The following is a 14,902-nucleotide window of genomic DNA, read 5'->3' as shown; positions in this document are numbered from 1 at the left end:
AATCTTCTCTATATATCAATGCAATGCAATTGTGGCATGAATTGTTGAAATTTTGCCAAATAAATTAGTTTATTCCAGACTTCACTTGGGAACATCTCAATCTCTTCGTAGGCTGATGTTTGAGCAGAAACTGGATGTAATGTGGCAGTTCAGTAACAGTGCTCATACAACAAAAGCAAAACTGAAAAGGGACTAAAAATAAAAAAATAATCTACAAACCCTGCACCTAATGATAGGTCAAAAATGGAACTCCAGCTGTACAGAGGGAAGCTTATGAATAATGATACAGCCAGCTGAGAAGCACAGAGCACTCCCTGAAAAACTAATGACCTGCAACAAGCATAGAAAATTATTTGAGTGTTTTGACTCAGAAAGCAAATGGATGGAATTACTCACAAGTCTGAAACTCATACTTAGTCTTTGAAATATTAGGTTATGTTATCAAAACCAAGACCCTCCCCTCCTGCTGTGTAAGTCTGCCTTTCCACTTGTTAATCTTATGAACCTTGATACTATTTGCGCATTAACAGAGCGGCTGATTCTTAAGGGAAACATGGAGTTCCCGCAGCTACAAAAACAGTTGATAACTGCGATCTTGAGACTTCTGATAAATTGCTTGGGGTTCACGTTTATGCTCTTGATGCTGTTTGCATTTAACCCATTATATCCCTTGCTACTGTATAACAGAGGAGTAGTCACTTGAAATGAGGTCTGCCTCGTGCATGGTAGAGGCCTTTTGAGCTACAACATCCTCAACATCCTGATTCTTTTCCCATCTCATGTTGTTTGCAACTTTTTTTTTTCCTTCACAATCATGCAACTACTCAGAGACACTGAGAGCATCATAGCTCAGACCACCCAGGAGTGCGGTGAGTGGGTGCAAGCTTGGTTCTGCTGACGTGGAAAGCACCAAGCTCATGATCATGCTGCCTCGATGCATGCACTCATCAGTACAACCACCTGCATTCAAGCAGCTTTCTGAGAGGATGTTCCTAGGCACCTATCTTCAAGTGTACTTCAGGCTGTGAATCTGTAACATAAGTACCACCAAACCTGATAACGGCACGCAGATTTTAGAAATGGGTGCATTATGAGGTACACTGACTCCTTTCAGTACTTGCTACTCACATACTCAATTTCTGTTTTGTGTGAATCAGAATTTAGTTCTCTTGTAAATGACTCCAAAGAAAGTACAGAGGAAACAGACACTTGAAAAGAACTCTGGATTCCTATTTTAAAACCAGGTACCTAAGAGTTAATTTTTAGGTGTTTAAGTCCTTTAATAAATCCAGATCTTAAAGACTTGCAGCATAGAGCCTCTCACACAGAGAATAAGGGCAATTTTTAATCACAAAATCACAAAAGCATTCTGATTTCAAGGGACTGGAAGAGCACTCCTTGAAGCCACTGCAGGCTAGGAACAAGAGACTGTAAGACTCCAGATACAGGGAGATAGAGCAGATGTGTTGCTCTGTCTGTGCAGGCTCACTGTTCCTCATTAACAATTTGTGCTACCAATATGAGAAATTAAATTCTCAGTAACGCACTCTGCAGACAGTGTCAGGCATGTGAGCCATCCCGAAGCAAACATCACAGCAGCAAATAGAAACGAAGAAGACATTTGTGAAAATATGGTTAATGTGCTAGTTACCTTGGACTGTGTGCAGGTGCATTTATAAAACTCTCTAATTTTTAATTTCATCAGTCATATCATATCCATCCTTAACTAACATGGAAAGAAACTTTCTGCTTTACTGAACTTAGCCCTATCCTACCTCACTCAAAGCCCCAGCAAGTTACATCTTCATATTTTAACCCCCCACCTTCTCAGAGAATCAAGTATATACTTCTCGAGGTGTGGAGTGCAAGGTGAATAAATTGTCTATTTACATGTACAGCTGACAATGACAGGGGGGCAAGGAAAGATGGGGATAATGCTTGGTTAAGAATACGCAATGAAAGTATATGAGATACTGCCCCAAAGCCAGGGACAGAGAATTACTGTACCAAATTCTGGTCACATCCTATCTGCAGGTGGGTGCACTGCACATTTTACAGATTCATGCACAACATAGTAGCATTGATAATTTCTTTATTTTTTCAGAAAGACAGTTTTACAGGGTAAAATTCCCAACAAGGGAGGAGAAGAAGCCATTAAATAAATACTAATCTGCCTTGACTGTCCCTACTTTTGCTTAAGTGAGTGACACACAGCAGCCTAAATACCTGTCTTCTAGAATGTAAAAAACCCAGTCTGACTGACCCAACATTCAGACTGCTGCTACTTACTGTGCACCAAGGTCTTCCTGGTATTCTTCACTGAATATACCATCTTGGTCAAAACTGACAGGTGGAGACACGCATAATAAAATATACACATGTATACATTCAGTAAAGGGGTTGACAGTGTGGCATCTTGCAGCAAAAGTACTGGCCATGTGGAAATTCCCCCAGCAGCATGCGCTTGGTGTTGCACGGTTAGCAGCACTCTCAGCCACCCCACTAGCGCAACCTGAGTAGAACTGCATGGCAGCATACATCTTTTCAGTTTCAAGACGTAGTAAGAGTCTGTTATAAAAATCACTGAGCACAATGTATTTGTAATGAATATCATTATTTGCAGAAGCTGGATTTTTTTTTTTTTAGTTAGAAGAAATAGTGGTTTTGATAACCTTGTCTAGAATATATCTTTTCCCCAATTTAGTTGCTAAATCCTGGAATTCTTTGTCTCCAGTACATTGCCTGTAATGACATTTTTAAGACAGCAAATAATTTTGGAGCCATGTTCACTGTTGCATACTATGTGATCAATTGCTTGCCTGGATTTTTTTTTATTTTTTATCTTTTTTATGATAAACGTAAAGTCTAAGGGTAAAGGAGAAATAAGACATACAGTTAGTCTTGAGTGTTATTTTATGGTTCTGTTTTTGGTTTTGATTTTTTGTTTTAAACTTTAGAAGACCATAAATGCAAACTCAGTTACAGAGGATTCAAATAAATGCTGCTGCACTGAACTAGCAAAGTTTTTTGACTACAGTTCCTCATTACTCGCAATTTTTAACTTTACATTGGAGTTTGTATTTCAAATGTCTTTGGGGAAGTCTTCAGGGGCTGAAATTCATCTACAATTTAACGCACATTTTCAAACTATGTATACAATTAAACACATCATTTCCCATAGTACATTATTTGATTTGATGACTAATATAGAACCATTTTGATCACTACTAATTCGGTGTCACAAAGAGTATTTCCATTACTCTAACAACCCATTTAGAAAATCTATTCTTCATTTACTTATTTCTTCCAAACCCTTATATTTCTCTTTCTGCCATTTAGATTACCAATTAAAAAAAAATAAATATATATGTGCTGATTTGAAGTATTCCAAGCATGACTGAAAATGTTTGGCCACTGCTATGGATCTTTGCCACTATTAGTCTCCCTCAATAACCACAAACAATAAATAGCTTGTGAAAAATAAGAATGACTGTATTGATTCAGAGCAAGCATCCACCTGGCTCAGTATTCATTCTCCAGGAGGGACCACAAACGATAATATAAGAACAATCATATGACACATTCCTTAATACTCCACTTCCTCCTAGCCTCTGACCCTTTTTTTGCCTCAGGAAGTACTCTGGGCCTGCTGCAGTTTGCCTGTTTAGTCACCCACAGCAGATTTCGTTCAATTTCTGCCTAGTCTTGAGCCTGTGTGAATTTTTTGCATCCACAACATTTAACAAATATTTCCATAGATGCACTAAATGTGGTGTGAAGAACTACTTTACTTTGTTGAATCTAGATAACGTTAACTTTCTTTGATGGACCCTAGTTCTCATATTAGAAAAAAAAAAAAAAAAAGAAGATGTGGGTCTTCATCCACGTTCTCAATTTTAGTCCCGACTTTGTAGTCTGCTATACCCTGAGTAATGAATTTCTTTCTTTAAAATGAAAAGCCTCAGATTGCTCAGCAGTACCTTGAACGGAAACCATTCCACATCTTCAGTCACACTTCCTTCTCTGCAGTCCTTTCAGCTCTAATATATCCCTTTTGAAGTGAGGCACCGGAGCTGTGCACTTATTCAAAATGTGTATGACCCATGCGTTTACCCAACCATGGTCTGTTCTGCTTTGTTCTGACTTGGAACAAGCTCTAAATAGTCCCTAAAATTTGTTTCACTACTTTGCTGCCAAGAACGAAGCTGATGTTTTCATTGTACTGTTGAGCATAACCTCAGTTTGTCATGAGAATTTTGCTCATTTCATCTTTTTTTTTTTCTTTTTTTTTTTTTTTCTTTTTTAACATAGCAAAGTATTTGGGAACTTGCCATGTAGAAAAACTTCTGTATTTTTCATCCTTTTGTTCCCTTTTAGGTTTCTCTTTACAGGTTCCATTGATTCATCTTGTCCTTGAAACTAAAACCAGCTGTATTTTCTCTTGCAAATAAAGACATAAATGATAGCAAGAAGTTCTAGGCTTACTTTTGGCACTCCTCATTCCTAACGCTCACCACTTTGATACCAATACCATTATCAAGCAGCACAGTCCATTAAACAAAACATGTTTTTTTTTTTCCCAGAAATATCATATTTACATTGACACTTGTGCTAAACAGCTAAACATCTCTAAAGAGGTTCACTGCAGCACTCAGGAATGAATTCAGCAGCTCTGACATTCCCACTGAAAGACAGGATAGAGGTGACTTGAGCACAGTAGGGATCCAATTCCAGATTTTCCAAAGATGGAGCTTTCTTCAGCCGCGTTTTTACAATTTATTTATATTCAGTTTTAAATGTTATCTTGGTTTAACTTGATTTTACTAATTCTGAAGATGACCCAGAGAACAGAAGGCGATTTTCACCAGTAAAACCACATCCAGGAGAACTGAACCAGTGCAGCATTACATTTGAAAGCTCTCTGTGATAGGAATATTTAAAAGAAATACCCAGAGACTATAAAGAAATTATAAACCAGGGATACCTGACTAAAACAGAAGAACTAGTTAGCATGGACAGCAATGAATCACACATTGTGCTGAGTCGCCTTAGGCAGTGTGCCCCAAGAGAACCCCCCAAGCACCTCCTAATTCATGCCATGTCCCAGGCTGCCTCTCCTTGCCAACACAAGTGCACCTGCAGCAGAGACATGGGCCTGCCTGGCCACACTGCTAGGAAAGGTCTCTCCTGGAAACATGCTGCTTACACTCAGCCCTCTCCCACACAACAGATTTTTGGTGTTATTGCCCTTGTTTAAGGCTATGAGACATCCTGTACTTTAATAGGAACTTAGGATAGATTTCAATAGGAAAAAGGCATTGAATATTTAGATCAATTTAAAAACAAGCAAACAAACAAACAAAACAAAACACCCTACAAATATTTAATTTGGGGAAAAAAACAAAACACCCTTCTGCAATCCACAAGAACCTGTAGACATATTTGAGAAGCTTGTGGGCTTCCACCGATGCTAAGGACAACCATAAGCAGTTTCAATTAATAGCACTTAAAGATTCAGTTCATTTGATTTCAGGAGAATGGTCCCACTTTTCCATAAGTGACTAATTGAGCTGACATTTGTAAACCATTATGGACCCCAAATTATAATCACCATTTCTTCCACACAAAGCTTTTTCATCCAGCTAAACTAGGCTGACTCCAAAAGTACATTTTAGAATGATAATTAATTCAATGCCAAATGTGCCTGCAGTAAAAAATACCTTTAGGGAATGAACACATAATAGTGTGTGTAGCTTTTAAATAAGCTGTCCACAGGGCTATGCCAATTTAAACAAATTAAAATAATTGTCAGTATGCTAGGTATGGAAATACTCTTTTTGTAAAACTGCTGTGAAATGCCCTGGAGGCTTAGGTGGCATAGCAAGGCTGCCCAATAGATCCAGGCACTTACATTGTCTCTGTCCAACTTGATAGAAATATCCTCAGGTGTTACAGTGCATTCTGCAGTGTTGATATAATAGCATTAACTTATTTATTCCAGGCAGATGTATGTAGACTCAAACAAACCTCTTGAAAGGGGGGGAGCCCATACTACAGTATTCAAATACAGAATATTTCTCCCACTGCTCTTACTGATTATCTGACTCACATGATTATTTTCCCATTTTTCATCCCCCAAAACAGTAGGCTCAGAAAGGAGGAGGGTAAAAGTAACTCTTCAAATTCTTGTAAGTGACAACAGACACACAACCTATGCTGCATCTGAACTTCACTTGCTTCTGCATAACTGGATCATTGCGTTTGAGGTACTGGATCATTGTGTTTGAGGTACTGCACTCAGCCCCTGCTGTCAGCAGAACTATCAGCCCCTGCTGTCAGCAGAACTCCAATTCCAGCAGCCTCACAGATGCTCTTAAATGCTCGAAGAGTTCTAATAAGCAGCAGTTTTTAAGCCAGTGGCACATCATGATCTTATGCTGCTTGTTGGGCACCAGTATTTAGATTATCTTCTTCAATCAATAGCCCACAACAGTAGAACACAGGCTTGTGAGGGGGGAAACTGGCTTTTTTTGCAGCTGTTTGTACAGCAGACAGGAATCAGGTCCCAGCCCAGGGTGTACTGGATCAGCTTTTCAAATACCAAAACAAAACCAAAGATTAAAAATGCCCTCCCAGAAGCACTGTTAGATTGATTGCTACACATACTTAGGTTAATGCATAATATTGTGCAGATTTTGAAAATGCGGACTTATGTAAATTCATGTAAAACAGACACCTGGGCAAATAAGGAAAGAAATTCTCCAGGTTTCCAGTAACACCACAGATCATCAGGGCTATCTTTAATTTGTTTCTGCAGGTTCAAAGGGCATCGGCAGGATTACATGAGCATTTTTGTACCTGCTACTGGTGAAAGCGGTAATATTCATATGATCTAGACTTAGCAGCTTTATGAAATTAAATCCCTTGGGAAGAGGAGGAAATCATTATTATTCTAATCTAAAGTGTTTGTTATAGCAAATTAAACAATGACCACTACCCCAGTATTGAATAACATTTCATATCCTGGCCAGAATGACATCAGTCATTCTGATACTCTTCATCCATACTCTTCATTTCCAAGCTTATAGTGGGAAAAAAAAAAAAAAAAAAAAAAAAAAGAGTTGTTTTATTTTCCTTTTATGCTATTGTACATTACAACTGAGTATGCAATACATTTTTACAAAAGAAAAGATAAACTAAAAATTAATGACAACATTATCAAACAAAGATGCTTTCCAGAGCCTGAGAAAAATGTGAAAAGAAAAAATCCCTTAAGTCTCATTGAGAAGGAATATCTACAAAGTTAGTATTTCTCAGATATACTGAATAAGTTGCTATATTTAGCAGGTCAAGATATCCTGAAGGGAAAAAAGAGATGATCTAAAAAGTAGGCACAGACCTGGCCATCAGCTCCCAAGCTCTCTAACATTTGTGTTTAATCTTCTACCCTGGCTCACATCTCTAGATATAAACCCAGTCATCACTGCACTGATCCAAATTATAGTCTTCTATATCTCAGACAATTTCTAGTCATGTATTCCAGTTTAAATTCATTTCTATTTATATTAGAATGCTTCTATACATTACCTTTGACAAAGTGCTACGCTAATACTAAGTATTTCAATAAAAGACTTTTCATAGCCAAGTGTTCAGAAGACATTACAGATCCGTGATTCTTTCCTGTCTGCTCATGCAGATCTGCTGCCTGGTTTTATAAAGCTATTTTCATGCCATATCAAACACACATTTCATTCAGTGCCCAAGTGTTTTAAACTCTGGATGAAGTTTATAGGAAAAATACAGCAAACGTTTGCTAGCATCCAGTTACTGAAAAAAAAATATATATATATGCACTTTCATACATTAGTCTCAGAGCATGAAAACCAACTTGATATGGGTATATGAAAGTCCAGAGAGATATTCTAGAGGCGCTCTCCCTGCCCCCCCCCCCAAAAAAAAAAAAAAAAAAAAAAATCTGGTCAAAAGATATTGACATCTGACATACTAGAATTTTCTTTCCTTTCTTACAGAAGGCAAAGGTAGGAAAACAAGAGAAATTTTCAATGAAAACTGCAAAAGATTTCCTCTCCCCACCACCAAAAAACATTCTACCACCCTCTCATGATGTCATGATGGATGTCCCATCATGAAACCATCTTCACCACATGTAAACAAAAAAAGTTGAGGAAGAGACTGAACACAACATTTCAACAATCTCTCTGTTTATCCAACCTAAAGCAGAGACTATTACCATCCTTACCTAGTGAAACAAAGCAGAACAGGTGCTTTTTTGTGTTTTTTGCCTTATACTCTTATGCAAGGACATGTATCATCTGGGAGAATTATTTCTGCCAGTATTATTTTTCTTCCAAAAGGAAGAGACAGAAACATGCATTTACCAAATGGGAGCTTATTAGAAGGATTTTTTGTTGTTGTTGGTATTAGGACAACTACTTTTCAGGGGGCATGAGAGGATTACACATTTAAAATTTCCTCTGAAGTAAAGCCTTTGAAAAAGGTATTTGATATGAGTTTTGGCAAAAAGAATAGACAGCAAGTAATGCAAAGGGGAATTATTTCCTAAGATAACAGAAAAATTTGTCATGTGACATCTTGATGTTTTACAAGCACATGTTTAAATGCAAAGGTAAAGTGGAAAGATCAGAAGAGGTACAAAACCTGATAGCTTTTACTCAATATGTTTTTCTTTGAAAATTGGCAGGAAAATTGACTTCTGTGAAAAAAGTACTCTGCAGCTGTTTTGCATTGGACTTCACAGAGCAACACCCTGTCTGTGCGTCCCACTTACAGTCAAATGAACCCAGTGGGACTGACAGAATGCCCTTCACAAGGTATCTCTCTCTCTCTCTCTCTCCCCCCCCCCCACCTCGTCCTCTGCATCCCCATGAATCGTACCATTCACACACCGAGTAGCCTCATGTCCCATCTGAGTGTCCCAGCGAGTGAATGAATTTCATTAGCTAAGAACCAAGGCATTCACCAGCTGGTAAACTGCTCCTAAAAAAAAAAAAATATATATATATATATATTTTTGTCTTCCATACTGTCAAAATATTTAGTGAGAAAGTCCACTTAAATGGGATATTGAAAACCATGTTTTGAATGGGGTAGAACCTTCACCTCATTGACATCAATGGGAAGTTTGCTTTTTCACTTCAGTTGGATTCCATGCAACTTGTTTTTTTGAAACATGTTCTAACACTTAAAAAAAAAATCTTGAATTTATTTTATTGTATTAAATTTTGTGATCTCAGAGAATTTACACAGCTATATCCTATTGAAATGGCTTCTTTTAACAGTGGATGAATTTTACACAGATTATTAACTTCTGTCATTTTCATAATGGTTATTAAATTCAACTAAATAAGTGTTAGTACCTATAAATATTCCTTGAATTCCAGGAGAGAGACTTGCCATATAAGAGAAAACATTTTCTGCGATATTTTCTTCATTAGCAGTATAAAAATGCAAGCACTCAGGTTATTTGGTAAAGCAGATACATCTTTCCTAGCCTTCTCCAAGCATTACCCTTCATGCTGAAAAAGGTCAAAGCTAATCCTCTCCCATGGATTGTTCTCTTTACTATGGAGGTAGCCATCTGTGCAAAAAGCTCTAACTTCTGCTCTAGCTTTGCTTTTTCCTAGAGTTCTTCCTCAAGGACTATTCTGCCTAGCCCATCTGTAACAGTGAATGAAACTACAGTGCCTGCAGGTTCAAAGGAGACTTCCACAAGCCTTTTACCTTAAAGTTGTCATGAAGGGGTAGTTTTTCTTGGCCCTAGAACTGTGCCACATTAGAATGGCTTTAAGGACCTTTGACCTCTGACCAACCTCCAAATTCATGCAAGCTGATCCACAGAATTAGCCTAATAGAGTTTAGCGTACTGAAAAGCTGACGCTTTCATCCAAATGCTGTCCACTTAATCGTGTGACAGATTTGGAGGTATAGCAGAATCTCCCTTTCTCATCTGTGGTAAACAGTAGTGGTTTCCTCTGCATGATTTCTAGGATGCACATTTTTCTCAGTACTGTACAGTTTTAACTAGGTACTAAAAATAAGAAATTTTTCCACGTACAAATATGGTTCTACATTTGTCATCTCTGGTGATCCTCAAAACGCATTAAAAATGGCTTAGAAAATGGTTTCTTCTGGAGAATACACAAGTCTGAGTAAATGTCTATGTATACAAAGTATTTCTGAAAATGAAAGTGGATGAATAAAATACACTATAAAGAAAGAGAAATAGAAAGAGGATTAGCAGCAACCTTTTAGCTGTGAAGCTTTGGGATGTGGGAAAATTAAGGTTAGAGCAAAATCCTGCTGAGTTAATATGTATGGAAAGATGAAAGAGAGAGGAGAAAGGGAGTGTGGCAAATGGGAGGGGGGAGAAAAGCTGCAAAAGGTCAAGTTGCATGGAGAAGAGGTGAGCACAGAATCAAAGGGTAGGAACCATATGAGCTGAATCAAAGCAGAAAGGAACCAAGGCTTGAAATAAGAACACTGATCATTTTGGAGATAGGTTATTGGATTAAACTGGAACACTGTTATCACCTTGTCCAAGGAACAAGAAACGAATTAAAAACATATCGTACAGGAGCCTGTCAAGCTGTATATTTCTTTTTACATTTTTTCATTAGTGAGGTGCTGGCTTCTTTTGACTCTAATTTCTCTAGCTTTATTTGATAGAACAATAGGACTTTTCTTTTTCATTTACGTTGATTTCCAGGACTCTTCAATTTATTATAGATGATAATTCACTGAATATTAATCACAAAAGAAACTCCTGTTACTTTGACTATCTGAATCTGACTGGTATTGTGGCTAAATTTTTCAGAGGGACATGTGTGCTGAAGGAAGAAATTGATTAGTGCATGAACTAGTTCTCCAAGGAGAATCTGTGGCTGATGTCCTAATTTAGAAGTCTCCTCAGTGTAGAGGGAGCAATACTACATTGACATGGGAATGATTAAAGATTAACTAATCTCTTAGCTTTTTTGCAGTGCAGCCACATTTGAGAATTATGTTGCTTATTCCTTTAAAATACTTATTACACTCTGAAAACCTTTCTGTATTTCATACAAACCATTTCTAATTGCTTCCTTTTAAAGTCTGCTTCCTCATCTCCATTTTCACTTTCATTACTTACCTACTTTGGTGACCAAAATGAAAAAGAAAAAAACGTAGAGTCCTTTGGTACTCAAAAACAAAAACAAAACAAACAAAAATTGATCTTCGGGAATCAATGTTCAAAAGAGGATTTACCTAGGCAGTAAAGTGATTTTGAAGTCCTATTGCCACTTAAACTGAGACAGCAAGTGAAAGACTTCAGAAGAAATTGGATCAGGCTATGGATACCTGATCTCCATTTTGTGCAAGCTATACCAACTGTATCCGTAAGGAGAACAGAAAATAGGACAGGTCTATAATGCACAGCCTTTATTGTCTGAAAAAAACTAACTATTGGCACTTTCATCTCTGTACATTTATATTCAGCAATACCTTTCTTTAAGTTATGCAAAAAAGCAAATACATTATTAAATATTCAGTTTTGACATTAGCTTCACTGAAAGTGACTAATATTTTATGTACTGTAACAGTTACAATTTCTCATTAGGGCTTTGGAAATGTGAGTGGATCTGCTCTTGACTATACCTCTTAAAATTTTGATCAAGATAATGTCTGCCATCTTATGCAACTGTATGGATATTTTCTGTGAACATGTTCCTCTGGTCCCAGTTCAGACATCTTGGTCTGCCTGATGAGGTATGGCAGTAAAAATCTCAGAAACACTAAGCTTTAATCACCATTTGCAGTCTTACTAATTAGAGCAACATATATGAAGCCTGTTAGTCAGCAGCCCTTTAAGCAATTGTTTTTGATTCCAAACCTAGACAATTTTGTAAAATCTCCTTTAAAAATAGGCCCATCTGATTCAGAACATTCTTATGTCTAATAGGTCCCAGTATTTCCTCCCTTCTACAGGACTCTTCAGTTTTAAAGTCACAGAAACATTCAAAAAAAGTAGACAGACAAGCTGCATTTTTAGTGTTTGCCAACAAAGCATACAAAATCAGACTGTTATTCTTATTCCACATAAACAAATAGCAATTGGACCAAAGCAAGCAAAAGCCCTTCGAGCTGTCACATTAACAGCGGATTTATACAGCACACCTAAGCTGTTAGGAGTCACTGCCATCTGCAAGGCCAGAAACATTCTCATCTTCTAAATACTAAAATCTCCTATTTCATTGTTAATTCACTCCAGTGAAGAGTTAGTCTCCACTCGCTTGCTCACCAGGGTTCAGGATGAGGACTGGTAACATTAATTTCCTGTAGCCCTCCAAGGAAGGACTACAAGAATGGACTCTTTTTCCCTGAGCACCAGCTGCTGGTGCAGAGCAGAAACATCACCACAGGAGGTGGGGTGAGGCTGCAGGTGCTGCCATGCCATGGGGACACCACCCTCAGCCACCTGGCCCAGCTAGCAGCACACAAATTCAGGAGAGTGACATCTGGGCGCATAACGGGACGTTCTCACCCACTGACAGAATTGCTATTTTTCTCAATAGTGTTGTCTCAGTTTTCTCAAAAGGTGAAATTACTTTATGGACAAAAATGGCCTAACTACCGACCTCTTTGTCCCTCATGAAAAAAAAAAAAAACCAACAAACCACCACCAAAAAATCTGAGTAGTGGCACCTCAGGGCCACTTCTTTGTGGCCCTGTACCTCAGCCTCACCTTGCCCCAATCACCACAGACCTGACCCCGTGCCACTACCGTCTGGGGTGTCCCCAGTCCAGCCACACAGAATATCTTCACTAAGCCTCACCTGGACTGACGGAAGGCCTGGCCGCTGCCTCCACTGGACCCTCGTCCTCCCTGCTGCACACTTGTCCTCGTCCTCATCCTCACCACCATGCCTCACATGCTGCCTCTCCTGGTGTGGTCACAGGCAGCACCACTGCCCCTCATGCTCCCGCCCACAGAGGCCGCACTCCCCTCACCTAACGGTCCAGGGCCTGGTCCCTGTCCTGGGCACGTAGGCCACTGCTGAGCTCTGTGACAGAGGGAAGGGAGGCAGAGCTGCACCACAAACTGTTTGTTTGTTTGTTTTTTGTTTTTGTTTTGTTTTGTATCCCATTAGGTCTAGCAGCAATTTGCAATAATGACTGTGCCCTAAGTGAGGTAGCAGCAACTATACTTATTTTTACATTTGATGTGTCAGACTAAACCAATGCCTTCTGGTTATCTAAGGGAGAGGTAGGCAATGCTGCTACTGAATTGTCTTGGATAAGGCAGGTTGATTTGAATTCTTGAGGAAATGCTTGGTCAAGTTGATATGTGCTGGCTTATAGAGACCACGCAGTAGCATACATTATAAGTTTTCCTTCCTCCCCAAGATAGTGGCTTATTTTACTTGCAAAATTGTGCCCTCACAATATATATATTGAAGCCATTACGAAGTAAAAAATACAAAAGTTGCAATTTATTTCATAATAAATTACAGTGATAAAGAGGTTCCTTTGATGGCTTTAGCCTGGTTCTAATGAATAAATTGTTTATCTAAAAAATCCTACCAAATAATGGGTCACCAATGATTTTCAGATCTGGATTTTGATTTTTAGATCAAGAAAGTCTTCGGTACCAGTATGTCAGGGCAGGACTGTGCCTGAAGTAAAAATAACTTTCATAATAAAATCTCCAAAATGTGTGTCCTGGCTCCCTTGCACATCATCATTCTGTTTTTTGTTTTGTTTTGTGATCACCTTGGATTATTGTTTTTGTTTATTAAGAAACTTCAACATTACAAAGCCTATCAAAACTTGGTATGATATTGACCTTGTGTGACAAACACTTACAAATTCAAGTTATCTTTAGAAGGGGATGTTTTTATGTCTTACATTGCAAAAGAAAACGATAACCTTCAGTATGAAGGTTGTTCTTGTTACAGACTCAGTGCTTGTATAGTCAAATTCTCGGAACTTGCTACGTGACATCATGGTTTATAGTCTATAGATGCAAATGGGACAGTACATTCTTAAATTCTTTAGTACTTTGTGATGCAAGGTAACATTTCTCTTACTATAGTCAAACGCTGGCATTGATGGAATGTATTCTGTATTGTTTACTATAATAGACAAAACTTGTATTTAAAAAGGTTTGAAATGCCATCTTTCTGAGTGTAAGCACACATATAAAATCAATACAAATTCAACACCCTTCTTTTTTGTGGTTCAATAATAATAATATTAAAAGTGTCTTTAAATGTCAAGGATGTTGGAAAAATTAAAGATAAAATTACAACAGCACTTCCTCTGTGAAATAGTATTTCTTTTAGTAATTCTGTAAACAAAAGCACTTATATAATTGTGCTCATCTGTTCTAGAAGTACTTTATGCCAAAAATGTCTCTCTGATAAGAATTAATTAAAATAAACCATCTGGTTGGGAAATTTTCAAAATAGAATACACACACACACACACACACAGAGACATCAAACCCACAGGGTAAAAGGTTTTTCTCAATAAAGCCATTAGAATTTCATTTAGACAAGACCCTGTTTTACTGTCTCATAATGATGTATAATAATGTGTACTGGAAGGGTCATTGAAAGTACTAAAGTGTTGGTAGTAATATACTTCATTGTACTTGTTTATTTTAAACTGTAGACTAAAAATCACTACTGAAGGAAATAAAAAGAAAAACTACAACACAAAAACTCTAGTAATATAGGTTAGGTTGGGCTCTGTACAGGGTTACTGAAAGAAGATGGGTTCTTCTGAAGGATGCGTCTTACAAAGCCTATTAGCAACAGAATGGATCTAGCTCTCCCACCCTTGGCAATGAAATTCATAGAGCTCAAAGTTAGATGGCGTGAGC

The 14,902-nt window shown here is 37.9% G+C and overlaps 1 long non-coding RNA gene across 2 annotated transcripts in view; it reads right to left on the bottom strand.

Annotated features, from left to right (window-relative positions):
- Positions 1-14,902, bottom strand: part of LOC311443650 — a 198,774-nt gene that overhangs the window by 136,210 nt on the left and 47,662 nt on the right. The window contains exon 1 of one of the 2 annotated variants that reach the window (XR_014697380.1): positions 12,852-12,953. The exons of the other annotated variant lie outside the window; for it this stretch is intronic. This is a non-coding gene — a long non-coding RNA (uncharacterized lncRNA). Of the gene's footprint in view, positions 1-12,851; positions 12,954-14,902 lie in introns of those variants that run through there. 2 annotated transcript variants of the gene reach the window in all.

This window comes from Aythya ferina (genome assembly GCF_964211825.1).
Source record: "Aythya ferina genome assembly, chromosome: 12".
Taxonomy (NCBI): domain Eukaryota; kingdom Metazoa; phylum Chordata; class Aves; order Anseriformes; family Anatidae; genus Aythya; species Aythya ferina.
This window is presented reverse-complemented; position numbering and strand designations above follow the sequence as displayed.